Source organism: Adelges cooleyi, unplaced genomic scaffold, assembly GCF_023614345.1.
Source record: "Adelges cooleyi isolate 19-005CV unplaced genomic scaffold, UGA_ACOO_1.1 ACOO_flye_CR_arks_rails_tigmint_CR_PRNA_10, whole genome shotgun sequence".
NCBI lineage: Eukaryota > Metazoa > Arthropoda > Insecta > Hemiptera > Adelgidae > Adelges > Adelges cooleyi.
Genome location: NW_026095752.1, coordinates 424,900 through 444,471, shown reverse-complemented (window position 1 = coordinate 444,471; position 19,572 = coordinate 424,900). Strand labels below are relative to the sequence as shown.

The 19,572-nt window shown below is 28.3% G+C and overlaps 2 non-coding genes and 1 pseudogene across 2 annotated transcripts; all 3 read left to right on the top strand.

Moving 5' to 3' along the window:
* The first annotated feature begins 48 nt into the window (after positions 1 to 48).
* Positions 49 to 146, top strand: LOC126837163 (U2 spliceosomal RNA; annotated as a pseudogene).
* Positions 147 to 1,181: 1,035 nt separating this feature from the next.
* LOC126837224 (5S ribosomal RNA) lies at positions 1,182 to 1,300 on the top strand. Its single transcript, XR_007685469.1, has one exon. It is a non-coding gene; the product is annotated as a 5S ribosomal RNA (ribosomal RNA).
* Positions 1,301 to 15,120: 13,820 nt separating this feature from the next.
* Positions 15,121 to 15,239, top strand: LOC126837216 (5S ribosomal RNA). The gene has a single exon (XR_007685467.1). It is a non-coding gene; the product is annotated as a 5S ribosomal RNA (ribosomal RNA).
* The last annotated feature ends 4,333 nt before the right edge of the window (positions 15,240 to 19,572 follow it).

Below are 19,572 nucleotides of genomic sequence, written 5' to 3'. Positions count from 1 at the left end.
CTGTTCTTATCAGCTTAACATCTGATACACCTCACATCGTGGGGTTCAAATGTTAAACTAATTTTTTCAAATTGGTGGAGAATTTGGGGCTTGCTCCTACTCCACCGCGGGTTGACCCGGTATTGCAGTACCACCGGGAACGGCCCAAATAAACGTCTTAAAAGCACATTAAAATAATACTAAATTTGTTTGACTTGATTTTTGAAAAACCAAAATAATTTTGGAAAAATCAAAATTGGGTAGAAAAAATTCCAAAATTTTTTTGGAATTCTCAAAATTAATATGGAAAAGTCAAAATCTTTCTCGGGGAAGACCCAAAATTATTTTGACTTGTTCATAATCACGATGGACGACTCAAAATTATTTTGAATAAGTCAGATCCATAATATTTTTCGAAATTACATGTGTACAATACAATCATAGTTTTTGAAGAATAACAATTCATTAAATTTCGAAAATAGTTGTGGACTTGTTTAATTTTATGTTCAAATTACAATATATTATTTTGTCCTCGACTACTGTATAGTAACTAATTTAAAAAACAGCAGTCGTTTGGTTTCAAAATGATCGTCACCACCTGCTTAAGACGCAGTAGCCCAAAAATTAAACAATCAAAGACCAGTTATTTTGAAAAATGTCAAATTCCAAATATTATATACCATGGTCAACAAAATATAAAATATACATATGAAGTATTTATTAAAAAACAAATCCTTAGCAACCGACATTTATTATTACTAAATTCAATCAGTTTTTATAAAATATTGTCATTACTTCATATTGCTACACTTAGTCAAAAATGCTAAATACTCCTTAGGGAACCAAACATTTTAAATTTCAAAATTCAATTTTTAAAATTTCCTTTATTCATTTATCGCGCGGTTGTATGATGTAACTTGGTATTTGCTAAATAATTGAATCTTACAAACATTGCCATGGCTCTTAATAACCAAAATCCTTTTGTTATACATTGTTCAACCATCAACATATCAGGCTGCCCATTTATCGACAAGTAATGTATAAACATATTTTAAACGTGCACAATAATAAAATAATGGGATTTAGTTTGTATTTAATTTTTTGTGCTGTTTAACTAAATTGTATGCAGTGTGTTACATCATATTATATTTTTTAAAAAAAGAATATTGTGTTTAAACCAGTAAAATAAACTCGCTTTCATCGCCAACGACCATACCACGTTGAATACACCAGTTCTCGTCCGATCACTGAAGTTAAGCAACGTCGGGCGTAGTTAGTACTTGGATGGGTGACCGCTTGGGAACACTACGTGCCGTTGGCATTTTTTTGCTTTTTTATAATCTGTACACTATTTTTTTGTTGTGTTGTATGAACTTAAATTGTACGTCCACAGGCGGATTGGGTAAATTTTTGTTACCGGGAAAATATATGAAAACGGCTCTGAGCTACTTATAAGTACATACTTTTTTTATTATTACTATCATCCACTTTTAGTACATATTTTTTTGTTAAAATGTTTTTGGTTGAATCTTTAAAAATGTATTTCATGTTAAAATACTTAATATAATTGAACACATTATTTATAAAATATAAACATACCTACATTTGTACAAATGTTATGTTAAATAATAATAATTCAAAGAATAACGCAGTTAGGTATTGTTGTTTTTAATTTGTCTATATCCTTCTTAAATGTTTTTTTATTGGAATATATTTAAACATATTATCTAGTAGTATATCTTACAAATACATGATAATTGCTCATTCCGCCATTCCATAAAGTTCAAAAAGTATGAAATAAAGTTTTAAAACTTTTTTCTAAGCTTTATAGTTTTAATTTTTTTTCAAATGATACCTACACAATGTAGAGTACAATATTGGTAAACAACAATATAGTTATTCTTGCCCTGTGATTATTACTGTAGATAAAAGTTTTTATAGATTGTTTTCGTTGTCTGGAGAAAAACGACTGGGGCAAAAATATGTACATTTTTCTTCTGTGTGGATATGTATGGTTGAGTTATATTTATCCAATTCAGTTATTAGTCAGTTATATTATATTGTTTAATTCGAATAAACTAAAGTATTCGTTGTTCTCGGTTTTATAGGAAAAAACGCCCACAGTTTATTAATTAATACAAGGTGTTTGCGCAAATAAAATACTTATTATATTACCTGGCAACTATTTGAAGGAAAGACACAATAATTTAGTTAAAACGCTCATTACAATAATTTTACCGTACACCTACAATTTGTTTTCACAGATTTGTGGGATACGAATGGTCTTAATTTTGTTTGCATGATTGATATTCGATTTTTTATTATTAGGCGTCCAAGTCTATGTAACACAATATGAATAATTAAAATAACCCATAATAGTATTTAAAATCCATATTTATAGTGTTTAAGTCACTTTTTACACAGCCTCTTCGGCTTAGATTAAAGCTAATACATTTCGTGGTTTCGTTGTAGTGAAAACCAAGTTAGTTCAATTGATCTTTGATGTCTTAATTCTTTTATGTATGAACTGTGTTTTTAGGGTAAACAATGGTTTATTAATATTAAATAGTAGTACTCCAAGTAATAGGTATACTATATATTAAGTAGATATTAAAATTGAAATTATTTTCTTAAACTGTGTAATTTAAGCGGTTTATTTTGTTGTATAAAATTTAAAAAAAAATGATTTCTAACTGATGCTATGTTTAAGAAACTATTAGTTGACTCTTAAAATTTCTTTCTTTCTATAATTCCTTCAGATCACACCGGGGTTTTATATTATTATTATTATTTTTATATTAGATAAAAATCAAACTACAGTCTAAAACCAGGAGTAAGAAATTACTTTTTTTTAAATATTCTGTGATCCACTCATCGCACTGCACTGTACAACAATATATAGAATGTTGTTAAATACACAGTATATAACGCACATTTTCACATGAACATGGCATTAATGAATTTATTTTATTAACATTTTAAACAGTAAATACTATTTCTATAAAGGAAAAAAAACAATAATAATACAACCTGAAGTCTTAGACTATTACTTAACTAGGTATCATGAGTTAACTGTTAGTCACTTCACTGGTTATTATGAAGAGTTCGATGGATATGCATAAAATGTTTGACCAAGCCGCCAAAGATCTTAGAGATTATTTAGAAGTCACCGTAGACGATTTGAACTAGTACATTTTATCGGTGTGATAAACTTCTTTCGGTTTCGACTAATTAATTCGTAATGTTTTTAGTAATTTTTTGTTTATTGCAAGACTGAAACGTAATATTTAAAAAAATGTATATTTGTTTCACATATTACAAAATAATATTAAGGGATATGCATAGGAATATTAATTACATTTCATGAAAACTTCATGCATACTTTCAATAGGAATAAACGATTGACAATAATTTATAGATTATTTAATTAATTTGTATAACTGCCGAAGGTTTAATAAATATAATACATGTTATAACATTTTTTTAATTTAATTTTTCCATTATACTTTGATTGTAATGCAATATACATATATATTTATATACATATATTAAATTAATATATGACTTTATAAGTTATCTGAAAAAATTACTATTTTTAAACTTGAATAATTTCGAAAGCAATTTTATAAGATAAAGTCTGTATGGAAAGTTGCGGAAATCGGTTAATAGTATTTTCGCTTAATACTAATTAGCGGTTTTACTATTTCTTTTTCCTTCCTTCTTTAGATAGACTATCTTTGGCGTTAGAGGTTTCTGCCTTATAAAAAGTTGCTTTGTACAGGTCATGTGTACAGTGTACTCTCAATAACGCAATAACGTTTTTTTTTTAAACATATATTTGGAATTATAACAGTCAGTTAATAATTATAAAATGGAATTTTATAGTTGTACAGATTTTGTTAATTTATAAAATTTATTTGACAATAGCTATTATAATAAATTGCGAACAACTGTTGCGGCTTTGGATGAGGATTGTTTCGAGTTCTATGGTGGCTGGATTTTCAATTATTCTTAGACAGATAATTCGTTTTATAGTATGAATTTGATTAAATTTCCTTGGAATTCGTTACGGTACGTACGTAACACGGGTTTTATCATTTGCCGCATCGTACTCGAAGCCAACAGAGGCCCAGAGTTCACTTAAGCTCGAGTTGACGGTAGAATCTATCCGATTTTCAATTTGTTGCATTACTTCATGGGGATTCAATATCATATTCATTGTCCGGATTTCTTGCCCAATTTCGGCACTTACATTGCTATTTTTCGGTCTGCAAAATTTATTATAAAACGTACGCAAGCCTCGTAAGGCGGTGTTCATATTGTTTTCGGTAGCATTGATTATTAAGTCGTGGTAAGTTTTGTCGCGTGATGTATCATCGAAAAACAAGGTGCTGTAGAACCTCTTGAACTCTTCCAACGTTTCGGACACGCCATTGTCGTACGTTGTTATTGGGAATTCATCGGTAATACACGAAAGCGTGGCCAGAACGCGCACCGCAATTCGGTCGATATTTTGGATCATTTGCCTAAACTTGGTTATACATACCGCGGTCGTGGCGGGATCTCCAATGACCTTACACTCGAGTACTGCGCCTATAGTGTAACGGTAACATTTGTTTAGAGCGCTGGCATACTGACAGCTGAAAAGCTGATGCGCTTGACGGATTTTACAACCCGCGTTTCTGACGGTGACTAGTGGGTGGCGCCTTTGAATTCTGTAGGTTTCTAGTATATCTTCGGCGGTCACGAGGTAGCGGGTGTTCATCCATGGCACGGCTATCTTGATACCATCGCGTTGCGACATATTCCTCCAACCGGATAAACTGAATACATAATTCAAAGCATCGACATGGTACTGCGATACCGGCTCTACTGTTGCTACTAAACCGGCCATGTGAATCGTTAAAAAAATTTGAAAAATATGACGTCCGGCTTTCATTTTTTATAATATACGACGATCACAACGCTCTTGAAGTACAGGCTTGACTAATACATCCGTTGCAGAAAAATGTACCCCGACGATTTAATAAAAACCGAACAAAGGAAAATTGAGAGATATTAAATTCTTATTGCGGTATGTACAAACTATAGACATCGGTTGAAATTATTTTTGATACTCGTCAATCGGGTTCGCTGCATGTGAATATTTATTCAGATGTTGCTATGAGCTTGAAATGAAAAAAACACAAAAGAAATTGGTGTCTTAAATGAATTTTTTTTTTTTACAAAAAGTAATTTATAGTTTGGTTTTTGGTCGAAAAAAAGTTTTCATTAAAATTATTTTTATTTAGCTATAATATTATCACATAACGTACTAAATACTAATAAAATGTATGCTGCTGTACACCTTTAGTCACATAACTATAGTAAATGTTAAAAATATTTATTTTCTTGCATTTTAGAACCCTGATTTTACATTAATTATAGATGAATTTTTAAATGTAGGATACTCATGTACAAATACATAGGTTTGAAAAAAACAGGTACGTGTAACGTTCTGATGACTTAGGCTCGACTAAATTTGATATTGTAAAATAAAACTCAATTAAAACAAAATCAAAGTTAAGTTATGACTTATGTCTATAAAAAATAATTTTGTTTCAGGACAACAGCTCGTGTTTATATAGTCCCAAAAGACCTAAATTAACTTCAAAATGTTCTTAATAAATTTGTTTTCCCAAGCTCAAACTCAAAGTATTTAATTTTGTCTTTTATTATGTCTTGAACCCAGAAAATACCATTAACTCTTTTTACCCATTATATTTATTTGGCAAAGTTTAAAAACTTAATGTATGAAAACTAAAGTATCTTTCCTGAAAATGTTCACTAAATAAACAGGCGCGTCGTTCTAGGGCTGTGTACATAGTTGTTTAAATACATATATATTCTTTTTAAATTGATTTTTTGTAGGTATTTTTCTACATTCATATAATAAATATCAAGTTTTAGAAAAACAAGTCAATCCAATTACAAAATAATGTAGAAAATTGTCAATTTTGTTTGGCTTTCGTGTGTAATCTTATTGATATAAATTTTCATAATTAAAATTCAAAGACTATAATAAATCAGAAGTTGATAATTTTTCGGAACAAACTTATAATTTTAAGCTAAAGTCAATAACACCTAGTATATTTTTTCAGCTGTTGAAGAAGTATTACATTTTTAGATATTCGTACATTGTCAAAAAAAAAAAAATGTAGGGATATACACAACACGGATTTTTGTTACTTACCTATGTATTTGATAAAAATATCTTTAAGGCATCTTCAGTTTAACAAATTATTCGCCTTCGTTTTTTAGGTTTTGCACCTATATACCTTGTTATTGTGAAAATGCAATGGTTTGTTAAATAAGCCATAGGTTGATAAATACTAAGAAACAAGAATACTATTATTGGATTTGTACGCATTGTAGATGTTGTATTTTTTTGGAACTCCTATCTTAATTAATTCATAAATATATATATATATATATAAATCCTCAGAAAATTAAAAAAAAAATCAGTTTATATGTCGACACCGACAAAATTAACAGTCATTTGATATTAATTGACATAGTATCTTATAAAATCGTCTAGATCTTCTATCCAAAACGCCACTTAGGTACAGATTTTTTGAAATGGAAAATATATATTGATATATTTAAAGATTATTTGTTTAATATTTTTTTTAAATATAAAATCTTAAAAAAATAAAACAACCGTTTTCTATTAAATTTTAAATTATAATAACTAAATTTTAACTTAAATGTTTCATGTTTTTTTTTTGCTTACAAACATAAATCATAATATATTGTATAATTGTTGAATAAAGCTAATACGTTTCATTGTATTTTTTAAGTAGGTATTGACTAAAAAAATATAATTTTAATGTCCAAATAAAAATAATAATGTAAAAACAGTTAAAATTGTTGGTCATCATAAATGTTTAATAACTTGCATAGCGACGGATAAATTAAAATCATTACTTTAATTTTTACATCAATTTGAACACTTTTGCTCTTAACAAAATACAGTGATTCAGTGAATTCAAAACTGACAATCCAATTTGTATTCGATATCGTGGAAAACAAATTGACCCATTCAATTGCATTTGTATTATGTTTGTTCTTGTTATAATATTTCATTTTTACTAAAAGTCCGACTTTAACAAATCAATTTCAAGTATAAAATATTTATTCATTCGTTTTATTATAGACTTGAAAGACATTTTTAATTAAACAGAAATAACAATTTGTAACTAAAAAGAAATAGTAATTTAGCACTATTTCAGTTTGAATTTTGATAATAACATAAAACGCGCGCAATTCAAACGGGACTATTTTGATAACAGAATAGTTGGCGCGAAAATATTTTGGCCTTATCATTAACGGATAAGATAACTATTGATAACGTCTCCAAGTGTTCATTGTAATTTGAAAATTTTACTTTTAAAAAATTGAATCGCCTACGGTTTATAGAGTTTTCTGTTTTTTTGCTTTGTTAATCCTTAATCGTGTCTAGTTTCTACTATACGGTATGTTATTATTGTGTTAGTTTTTATTTTTGATTGTGATTAGATATTTCCTTAGTCCGTCAATCTCTCAGTTAAGGAATTTAGATGTATTTCCTGCGTACTGATCGATCGGCTGATGTGATGAGGAATCTTAAAACATATTTGTATACCTTGAAATCTTTTCCGGGGACGACTAGATCATTTTATATTATTTTGAACTTAAGAGTGTCCAGTATTCAATTATAAAATAAAATATCACCAAAGAATCACACTTTAGATAAAAACAAATGAAATAAGTTGTTAGGTCGTCTTTTAGATAATGAAGAATTCAAATTTGTTTACAGATTCCTTATCATATCAGTAGATATATTATCGAACAGTGTAGTGTGTACCGTTTGAACAAAAATACGTCTAAATTGCTATAAATATTTTGTTGGATGGACCTAGACAGAATAAATCACTTTCCAATTGGCTTTATTTTGAAATTTATTACAAAGCATAATATATTATATTTGTAGACAAACACAACTGTTCAACATGTTTCCAAAGTACTCTCCACATAACATACCAATCAAAACTTTGAGCATTATGTATGAACATTTTCGAATCTTGTACGGGTTCTTCCAGTAAGTTATGTTTTATGACATAAATAAAAGCGAATTTCTAAAATCATTTTATTTGTTAAGTGTGTTTAAGACTTTTTTTTAAAAAAAATTAAAGAGTAATACAATATTTTGTAAAATTGTTATAGTGTATTAGGTACTGGTTTTTTTCAAAGTTCTAGTATACAACATTGACACTAAAAAATTACCCTAAATGTGTTGAAACTCTATTTTTTTGTAAACATTATTAATAATTTAATGTATTTTTAAACGAGTAATACCCAATTACAAATATGAAAGAATAGATAAAGTGTACATAAACACAGAATTAACACAAAAATAAAAGTATACAGCTGACAAATAAAATGGATTTCAACAACACAAAATAATAGATAAAGATAAACAATATTTACACAATTAGATTATTTAAATAAATAACAAAAGCTTCTATCAAATTTTTAACAAATAAATCAATATTATTTTTATTTACTAGTCGCATTATGCGATTAAATAGGGCATCACGATAATTTTGTTAGTACATTTCTAGTACATTTTTGCCCTGTTTTTAATGTATGTTTTTATTAGCTGTTTCGGGTTCCTAATGTTGATGAACAACCAATAATTATCGAAAATAAATACATTGGTGAAAAAAATTAACTTGTCAATATCTAATAGTCATCAACGAAGTACACAAATTTCATTTTATTATGTGTAATTTTTAATATATTCATTTAATTAATGTTTATGTCTTAGCCATTATAATAACATTATGTTTTTTATTATAATATATTAATTAATAATGAAAATACATTTTTTACAGAGAGCAAACCTTATGCGATGTCACGCTGATATGTGATGATGGCGTTCAAATTTTAGCTCATAAAGCAATTTTAGCATCTGCAAGCCCTATGCTGTTAGCAATGTTCAATGGTGGCTTTAAGGAGACTAAAGAAATTAGTATGCCTATTAAAGATATTGAGTCTGGTATATTGACGTCAATTGTAACTTGTGCATATACATTTCAGATGGATATCCAGGAAAATAATATAGAAGTAATATAATGTACAAAACAGATACCAAATTATTTTCATTGAACACATTTATTGTTATAATATTAAATTTAATTTGTATTTTAGAAACTATTGAGAGCTTCTGAATACTTTCAATTTAACTATGCTAAGGATTTATGTTACGATTATGTTAAAAAAAACATAAACGTCAATAATTGTATTAATTTTATGAGCTTTTCTGAACCTACATCACAAAAAGGGCTATACACTTATTGTTTCTTGTATTGTTTAGAACATTTTAAGTAAGTAGTAAAGATTGGAATTCGTTTGAGAACATTTTAATATGTACTACATTTTTGATTCCTAGAACAATTCTGGAAAATGAATCGCAAGTAATAGAATTATATGAATTAAATTTTGAAGATATTACTAAGCTCATATCAAATGATCATTTGGTGGTTGAATTTGAAGAAAAGGTACTTTGGCAAAATAAAAAAATACAATTACTTTGATTATTTTGAATTGCATTTATGAGATATTAATACTCCCAACTGAAAATTTAGTATCTAAAGTTTTCTAAAATGTTGAAAAAGTCAGAAAAATCTGTAAATTAGATAAAAGTTGTTAAGGGGTACAGATACACAAAGTTTATTAGACCAACTTTTTTAATAATTTTTTAACTACAAGTATAAAGAAATGAGATCATTATTTTTAGTTCACATTACTCTATTTAATATACATTTGTCTCATTTTATTACCCTCACTTGTTTTTTTACAAAGATTTTATTTAATAACGATTTATTTAAAAAATTGTGTATGATTTTACACATATGTTAATATTTGTTTTAGATAATTGATTTCATTTTTGAATGGATAAAATATGATTTAGAGGAACGAAGTAAATATTTATCAAATTTACTTAATTATTTGAGGTTACCTTTAATTTCGAAAAAAGCAATACTACGAATATGTGATGAACCATTGATGAGAAGCCAACTTGACTGTGTGTATTTAAACCTGATGCCTTTCCCACTATTATATATAAATTATAACATATAAATACTGAATCTATTTACAATTCACATTTCAAATTATTTTCATATTACATATTAGTGTCCCATAATGGTTTTTTATATTAGCTTAATATTTCTAGGTTCGTTGGATATCATGAAAAATTATTTATCTGTCGATGTTGATGAAAATATTACAAAAGCAACAATGAGGACACCTCATTTGTATAATCCAAATGTATATAAATATTTTTCTTACAACTTATTTGTGGCATCCTACTTAGTAAAAATACTTTATGATAATCAATGTTACGTTTTTTTTAATATTGTAGAAGTACATATATTATGAAATCAAACAAATATTTCAATAATTTTTTCCATATATTTTGATTATTTTATAATCTAAGGAAATATATTTACGATATTATAAAATGTCACTATTTTTGCTAAACATATTTTTGCTATGTAGATATCTACATGTAGAATACTTTTTACATTTGTAGAAAATGAAATATGTAATACATTTTTTTCAGTTTATTTTTGCTATTAAAGGTCAATCCAATTGTGATGATTCTTATGTAATGTTTATGGATCTGAGGCGGGAAAATGATCTTAATTGGAAATCATGTGATTATTCATTTTTTTGTCCACCCCATCGAGATGCAACTTTGGTCGTTTCGGAAACTGGAATACTACTTGCAATTGGAGGATATAATGAATTAGGAAAATGGAATAATTGTGTTGATGAACTAGACCTTACTTCTACTACAAAAATGTGGATACCTACAACGCCTTTGCGAAGATTACGATATTATTTTTCTGTTTGCACCCAAGGAAAATATATATATGTGGTGTGTATCAATTTATATTATTTGGAAAACAATATATCTGAGTCCAAAATACATGTAACATATTGAAAATATATATTTAATATGCGTCTTTTTACTCTCTATTCCGCATAGGTAGGAGGTGAAGATACTTTTGGAGAAACATTAGATTCAATAGAATGTTATGATACATATTCGAAAGTATGGGCCGAAATAGAAGAGCCAATGCCAAACGGTCGGAACTTATGCAGTTCAATAATTCACAACTCTCGTTTATATGTTGTAAGCATGAAATTGTATTTAACTTATTATATACATGTATAGAAATTAGTAGATTAATCTATAGGTTTAAGAAAGGTGCCCCTAATATGGGTTTTTGAGGTGCCCCTAATGTGGGGTATCCTCCTCATGTTAATCATGTGTATAGTTTATAAAAATACTCATTGTAAAATATAATTTACAGATTGTATGTTTTTCAATAAAAGTAAAAAAAAAAAAAAAGGTTTAAGAAAGTGACAATTTTAATAGGTTTACTGTTTTGTATACATAATTTATGTTATATTGACATGTAGTGGCGCAGTGTTTTACTTAGGTTACATGAAATCTGATGTTAGGCTAAATTGATCTTATATTTATAAAATAAACTAAACACGAGGTGTTAAATCGTCCCCAATAGTACCAGTATCCTATTTACCGAAATAAAACTATCCAACAACCTAACAAGCTAATAACCATGACAAAAAAACCTAGTGTAGTTTAAATGTTGTATATTTCATGTAGTTGACTTTTTATTCTATGAAGTTTTGGAGACTTGTAGATATAGATGTACTATTAAGTAGTATAGAGTGCCATAATATGCACAAAAAACGGTGGTGTTAAATGCGATATGAGCAGCTACTGCTTTATTAGACATAACAAGCGGAGGAAATGATTTATATTTATTTCAATTTGTGCAAGTGTAGAACATTATTGATGTCTATTAATGGACGTGTTTTCTGCTACACAAATAAAACTTTATCCATCAAACCAATAACAAAAGCTGCCAAACCTAAAGAAATAATTGTAATTGATTTTACGTTTTATATTTAATGTAGTTCATTTTTTTTTTCTATGAAGTTTGGTGGATATGATAATAGTGGCGGTGACAACTTTTTTAGTAGTGTAGACTGCTATGATCTACTAAAACGATGTTGGATACAGTGTCATCCTATGCCTACAGCTACTGCTGTTGTAGGATGGGTAACGATGGGCATTTCAGATAGAGAAAATGATATTTATTTATTTGGCAGTTATAAAAAACTCAAAGGCGCTTACAAAATGAACATAAATGATTCAAAATGGGATACCCTACCTGATATGATCAACCGAAAAAGGTTTGCAAGTGAGTAATTAATCATAATTTTGTTTGAGAAATATCATCCGAGTATGATTTGTATCATGTTCGGGTATATCCATGTTGTCGTGTCATTGGCTGTCTGACCTTTCAAACCTATTTCGTATTTAGAGCGATTGTCAATATTTCACTCTTGTGACTATACTGTAGTACTGTGGCTATCGCTTTAACACAGCAATTGGTTAAAAAAGTCAGTATAAATAATGACAACATGAAAAGTTCCGAAAATTATGAAACTAATATTTTATACTATGAAAGATTTACCTCGTGCATATGATATATTTATAACACTTTATTTTAAAATGCAGATGCTGTTACTATTGAAAACGGTTTATTTGTTGTCGGGAAAAATACCGTATGGTGGCTCACAAAAAATGATGAAGAACCCGAGGGAGTCTTTTGCGAAAGATATATTGCTGAAAAAAACATATGGCAAGAGATTGTGTCATCAAATATATTAAGTGATTATGATCATATAATTTGTCTTAATGATGCGAGATTGAAAACATTTAATATTGACATATCATAAAAATTTTAATATTATATACTATGAAATTATAAAAATATTTTTTTAAAAGATAATCAAAACTGAGTAATACTAAGCAGTGAATATAAATATATAATTGTTATACATTATACAAGTTTAATTTGTTTTTTGCTCCAAACACAAAGATAAAAAGAAACATCATTATAAAATTATATAACTGATTTTGATGGATTAAATTCTCAGTTGGCATTAAGGCTAAACAATGTTCAATAGGACAATATATTTTTTACTTTGGTCCAAAGATAAATACTTTGTGTCTTATAGATCATAAAAAATTGACTTATGAAAGTTTAAATTTATTTTCTCACTGTCTTAAGGTTTGCATCAAAGTGTTTGAAATTAAAATTTTTTTTAAATGTAATAAATATGTTGTGTCGTACTCGGAATAGTACTGTTGCTATGACTTTAGGTGACATACAATTAATAGCTCTGGTAGGTACAAATCGCCTTCTATTTTTTTTTTAATTTTAAAATACCTAATTTGTAATTATGAGAAATCATAATTACCCACTACTTAAAAAAAACCTTTTTTTTTCATATGTCCTTTTTTTAATTATCAAAAAATGATAATTAAAATCGCTTTTAGAAGTATGCAACGTTCAGTCCTAAGGTTATTGCTATTTTTTACCAATTTTTAAGAATATAAAAATTTTAAATATTAAAATGTTTAAGATTATATTTTTTTAATTACCCTCATTTGCCCTTGGCATCACTGACCATTTGCTAAAAATATACATTAAGATAATTTGTGTATACTATTTTAAGATATTGTGTATATAAGAAAAGAAAAAGAAAAAATATAATAACACAAAATTAGTATTTTAATAAATTATATTAAGCTATAAAATTTATAAATAGTAAATTTGACATTTGAATGATTACTTTAAAAGTTGTTTTAGCAAATTCCAAAATAAGGACGTTTCTAATTATGCAATTTGACTTATCTAAATGCTCATTCGAAAATTCTAATTATTCGTTAATTGAATGATGTACATTAAAAGTATTAAAAAGTGAAAAAGATGTGATGAAGCACACTGTTCATTCGTGTAGCTAAATTGCCTTCACTTGACGCCTTTTTCTAAACAAGTGCGTTTATTGTCGACTGCAAATAAAATAACTTTGGAATCGCACACTTTAAGGTAGATTCAATGTCGAGATTAAAATAGAGACCACGGGTATATCTGAGTACTAAGAACTAAAAAACAAACCTGAGTCGGTATTTGAAACATCACATGTTTGGAAAAACAAAAACAGAAAAACTCATTTGACAAAAAAAAAATGATTCATTTTGAATTTAATTGATAACGAAAAACATTCAACAAAAAATTAAACATACACTTAAAATGGTACATTTTTTTGTAACGAAAAATCTTTAATAAACTAGTTTTACTACTATTGTTTCGAAAATAATTGTGGACTTATTGAATATTATGATCAAATAACTATATATTAGTTTTGTACTAGATTACGCAGCAGGCAGCAGCCCACAAAATTAAACAAAAGTTAAAGACCAGTCACCAATTATTTTGAAAAATGACAAATTCCAAAAATGTTACGCCTTGGTTACCGAAATACAAAAAGTATACATGACGTACCTAGCCAATGTGTTAATCATACAGCGTGCTTATTGTTAAACGACCCCTGACGACCGTTGTTATGAACAAATTCAAATTTCTAATACTTTCGAATAGCAACCAAAATAATTGTGAAAATTGTGAAATTCCAAAAATGTTACGCCGTGACAACCAAAATATAAAATATAGGCATTTATTAAAAAACAAATTTTGAGCAACCGACGTTTACTTTTGCAAAATTGAATCAATTTTTAAAAAATGTAATCATATAATATGCTTACACTTGTAGTGTACTTGGTCAAAAATGCTATATAGTCCCTAGGAAACTATACATTTTAAATTTCAAAAATCAGTTTTTAAAATTTCCTTTATTCATTTATCGCATGGTCGTATGATGTAACTTATAGTATTTGGTAAAATAATTGTATCTTATAAACTTTGCCATGACTCTTAATAGCCAAAATTCAAAATCGATTCATTAATACATTGTTCAACAATCAACATATTTTATCGCGCACAATATTAAAATAATAGTGTATTTAGTATTGTATTGTACAATTTTATTTTATTTTTTGTGCTGTGAAAACTAAATTGTATGCAGTGTGCTACATCATATTATATTATTAAAAAAAGAAAAATAGTTATAATATTGTGTTTAAATAAGTAACATAAACACAATTTCATCGCCAACGACCATACCACGTTGAATACACCAGTTCTCGTCCGATCACTGAAGTTAAGCAACGTCGGGCGTAGTTAGTACTTGGATGGGTGACCGCTTGGGAACACTACGTGCCGTTGGCATATTTTTTTTGCTTTTTACAACTGTACACTATTTTTTTGTAGTGTTGTATGAACTTAAATTGTACGTCCACAGGCGGATAGGCTTAATTTATTTTTATCGGGAAAATATATGAAAACAGCCGAACTCGCGGGAGACAACGCTCTGCAAACCCTCAACAGGCACAAAATGTGTTATTAGGTATACCTGTGAGTGAAAATCCCTCACAGAACTGCATTTAAGTTAATCAAATTGACTAGGTATTGTAAAATCAATACCTTTTTTGTTTCTTAATTAATATAAATAATAATAATAATAATACCTTTTTTTCGGTTTTGTATCTTATACCATTGTACTCTTTCAAGTTTTACTCATAACCCTCACACACAATAGTCATTTAACCAATACATAGGTTCTCGCCAAAAGTTATGTATGACGACGAGGACTGGTCATTATTTTGATGGCATCTTATATGTTATTATTCGTGTAAAGTAGACGCGCTACTTCGTAAGACATTATAGTTTCGTTTTTGGGCTGAGGTGCCAAGGCTAACGCATGGTACATGCTAAAGTTCACTAACATCATGTTATTCTGTGCCTGTCAAAATGATGTTTGTATTTAACTAAGGCCATCTGTAAAAATGCGTAGCTTTTTCGTTACCCATAAAACAAATTGAAGAGTCATACTGCAACGAAAGCATTGAAATTCAGCACAGTGTTGTATCTGACTTCCACTTTTCTAGTTGTTCTTTATTGTCAAGATATTTCACAGTGAATAAACAAAAAAAATGATGTGGAAAATTATATTTCTGTTGCCGTGTTTTGACGTTTTAGTGAACGCTGGTCTAGATTCACCATATTTTACGGGTTCTTCAAGCCAGGTAAATATAATCGAGTAATGTCTTTTAATTTATTTTTTAGTAGGTAAAAAATACATTTTACGTTTTTCAAAACTCCACAAAATGTGTTGAGTTCTTAGGATAAAAAATTTTATCATACTATACATTTTTTTTTAAATTCAAAGGGTGAAGAAGTGACCTTTTTTAACTTATACCCAGTGGCGGCTCGTGCCATGGAGCACTTGAGCAATGCACCACCTATTATTTAAAGAATATTAATTATTTTACAGAAATATAATACATAATAACATAATATTCTATAGTTGTACTATTCTAAAAAATAGTTAAAAAATTAAAAAAAATTTACTACAATAACAATTTAAATTTTTTTACAATTTTAAATAATATTTTATTGTAACATCGTTAATTTTTTACTAAAAAGAAAAGCGTGGGCCCTATTCAATAAATTCCCAAATAAATTTATCAGATAAATTTCATGCAATGTTTTATGTTAATTATTTTTTGTAATTTAAATTTGGTTCAATATTAGTGTGGGACGTTTCATAATACTTAACTCAATGAAATTGGACTTTGTTGAATAGGGCCCACGCTTTTCTTTTTAGTAAAAAATTAAAGATGTTTAACAATAGGTATTAAACATTTTAGTTAATTTTCAGTTGTTTTGAGTAAATTACATTTTTTTTTTAAATGTGCTACAATTAATTGGTAAATTGATCTTGCAGTAAAATTATTTTTTACTTTTTAGTTCACTTTTTTACAATTTTTTTTAGAAAAGCATGTTTTTGAAAAAGTTTTTTTATTTATTTATTTATTTTATTTTTACTTTATAGTCCTATTAAAGGTAGGTACTTAATAATTGCTGAATAGATTACCAAATTAATTTTGGAAGATTTGAAAAAAAAATTTAATTTTATTGAAATGACCCCCTTTCAGTTGTAATAATTCATATTGACCTCTGACCCCCCCCCCTTAATATGATCGGCCGCCCACATGCACCAACCCCACTGTAATGGCTTTTTTTTTGTTACAGTCGAGCGATTGTCAACCTGTGGAACAAACAGTAATTGTTTTTATTTTATTTTTTTACTACATAATAAAAAAAATAGTAGGTACTAGATTCACATATTGTAAACTTACACTGAATAACATTTCAAAGATATGCTCACATATATTATTTTAAAATTATTACACACTTATAACTTTCTTCTTATTCAGCTTAACAGTCCACGAAGGACTTGAGCTGCCACAAGCAAGCCTCTCCACCGTTCGGTGTTTAATGCTAACTCAACAGACGCATTCAGATCCACCGTCTGAATGTCCTCCTCCACAGCATGAACATATGTTCTTCTCTCCTGGAAAGCACCATAAATTTTGTTTTTTCTTCGTCAATACATAGTCCCGTCCTTTTACTGGCTGCCAAAAGGTTAGACATTATCTGGGTAACATCTTGTCTGGAATTTCCTAAAATGACAACATCATCTGCATACGCCAATATCATTTCTTTATTCGCCACCTCCGCTTGATGACTATGATATATTTCTCTTATCACCTTTTCAAGCACTAAATTAAATAGGGTTCGGGATAAGGCATCTCCCGGAAATTTCACTTTAAATTATATTTTGTTATTGCACAGTTTTACCATATTAATGTATTTTTCGGTAGATCATAAATAGGTAGATATATTTTCCCGGAGTAGATCATAGTGTAGTGTCATACGCCTGTTTATAGTCGACGAATACCATGTATAGGTCGTTGTCGAATTCGTAATGTTTCTCAATTACTTGTCTGAGAATAAGTATTTGATCCGTTTAGTGACCTTTCTTTTCGAAAGCCACATTAGTACCGTCCTATAATCTCTTCACCGTATGGAGTTATCCTCTCTAAAAGAATTGTAGATAATATTTAGTAACATTTGTCTAATATAAAAATTGCTTTATAGTTTTTTGTATCCAGTACGTCCCATTTTAAACACGGGGATTACATATCGACGTATTCCGTTCTTCTGGTATCATTTATTTTTCCTAATAAGATTGATCATTTCCCACATTTCGATTTTCTATGCTTCTCCACTATTCTTCAATAATTCTGCTTTCTCCTGGAGCCTTATTATTCAGCCGTACAATATTGCATGCAGGTCTCATCAGATGGCCTGGAAGCTGTTTTATTAAACAACATTTTATAGTAGTTTAACTCTTCTGCTACTTCCTTATCATTTGCTACTAATTTTCCTGTCTAACTTCTTAACATTCTAGTTTGTTGTTTATATCCTTGTTTGATATCTCTACTATTGCTAAAGAATTGTTTGGAATTGTATCTGTTATTTTCAATTTCTGCAATCATTCTCTTTTCTCTCCTGAGAGTTTTGTGATTATTATTTTGCTCGCTGTGTATCGTTCTAAATTTATATTAGTCGGGTTTTTTTAATGCTATTTCTCTTAGTTTATTTTTTATGTCTACGGTTTCTTAATATTTCATCAAACCAGTTTTTCTTTTTATTATTTTTCCTAATTCCTAGGCAATTCTTTGCACTATTTATCACTGTCGTTTTTATCTTTTTCCATATGTGTTCTACATTCTCATCATTATCTAGTCTAACCTCCTCCTTTCCTATTTTTGCATGGAATTCTCCTAAAACTTTTTTAATGCAATGATTAAATGTTATATCACATATTCTGTCTAGTTCTTCATAGAAGTTTTCTTTGATATCATCTCCCTTGTCTTCGGTTGGAGTGAAACTGTTTATAATAATTAGATTAAATATGCGTCCCGTTATATGTATGTAACACATACGCTTATTTATTGCCTGAAAAGTTTTAACATATTATGGTGAGCCCTGAGGGGCTTAACTTTTAACTTTACTAAATGTTTAATTGAAAATCCACAGGCTGATTTTTTTTCATCGGCCACTCAATATCTCATAGGGTTAAATAAGAAATTAAAATGTTTATTCGTGTAGTTTTTATACAATGTGATCGAAATTTTTCACAATTTTTTTGTTTTTACCCCCTTTCAACTTAGTTTTTTTGATAGCAACTTTTGAAACTTATATGGTAACGCAAATATTTCATTAACTTTTTAAAATTAGAATAATGCACTAAAAATGTATAAGTTATATGGGTTTAAAAGTTTTTATGGAAGGGGAAGTGCGGTTGGAAAATTAATGAGTGCAGATAAAAATAATACTGCAAACCACCTTTCCTCCTGCCCTAAACTTGAAGCTGGTTATCGACCAGTCAAAATGTTTAGTACATTATTCTAAATTTTATCAGTTAATGAAACATACATATACGTTACCATTTAAAAAAAGTTGTTGTCAAGAAAACTAAGTTGGAAATGGGGTAAAAACAAAAAAAGTTAAGTAAAATTGTGATAACATCGTATAAAAACAATATGAAAAAATAACATTTTCATTCCTTATGAATCCAATGAGATATTGAGTGGTCCATTATAAAAACAATCACCCTGTATACGTGTATTATTGTTATAATAAATAAATT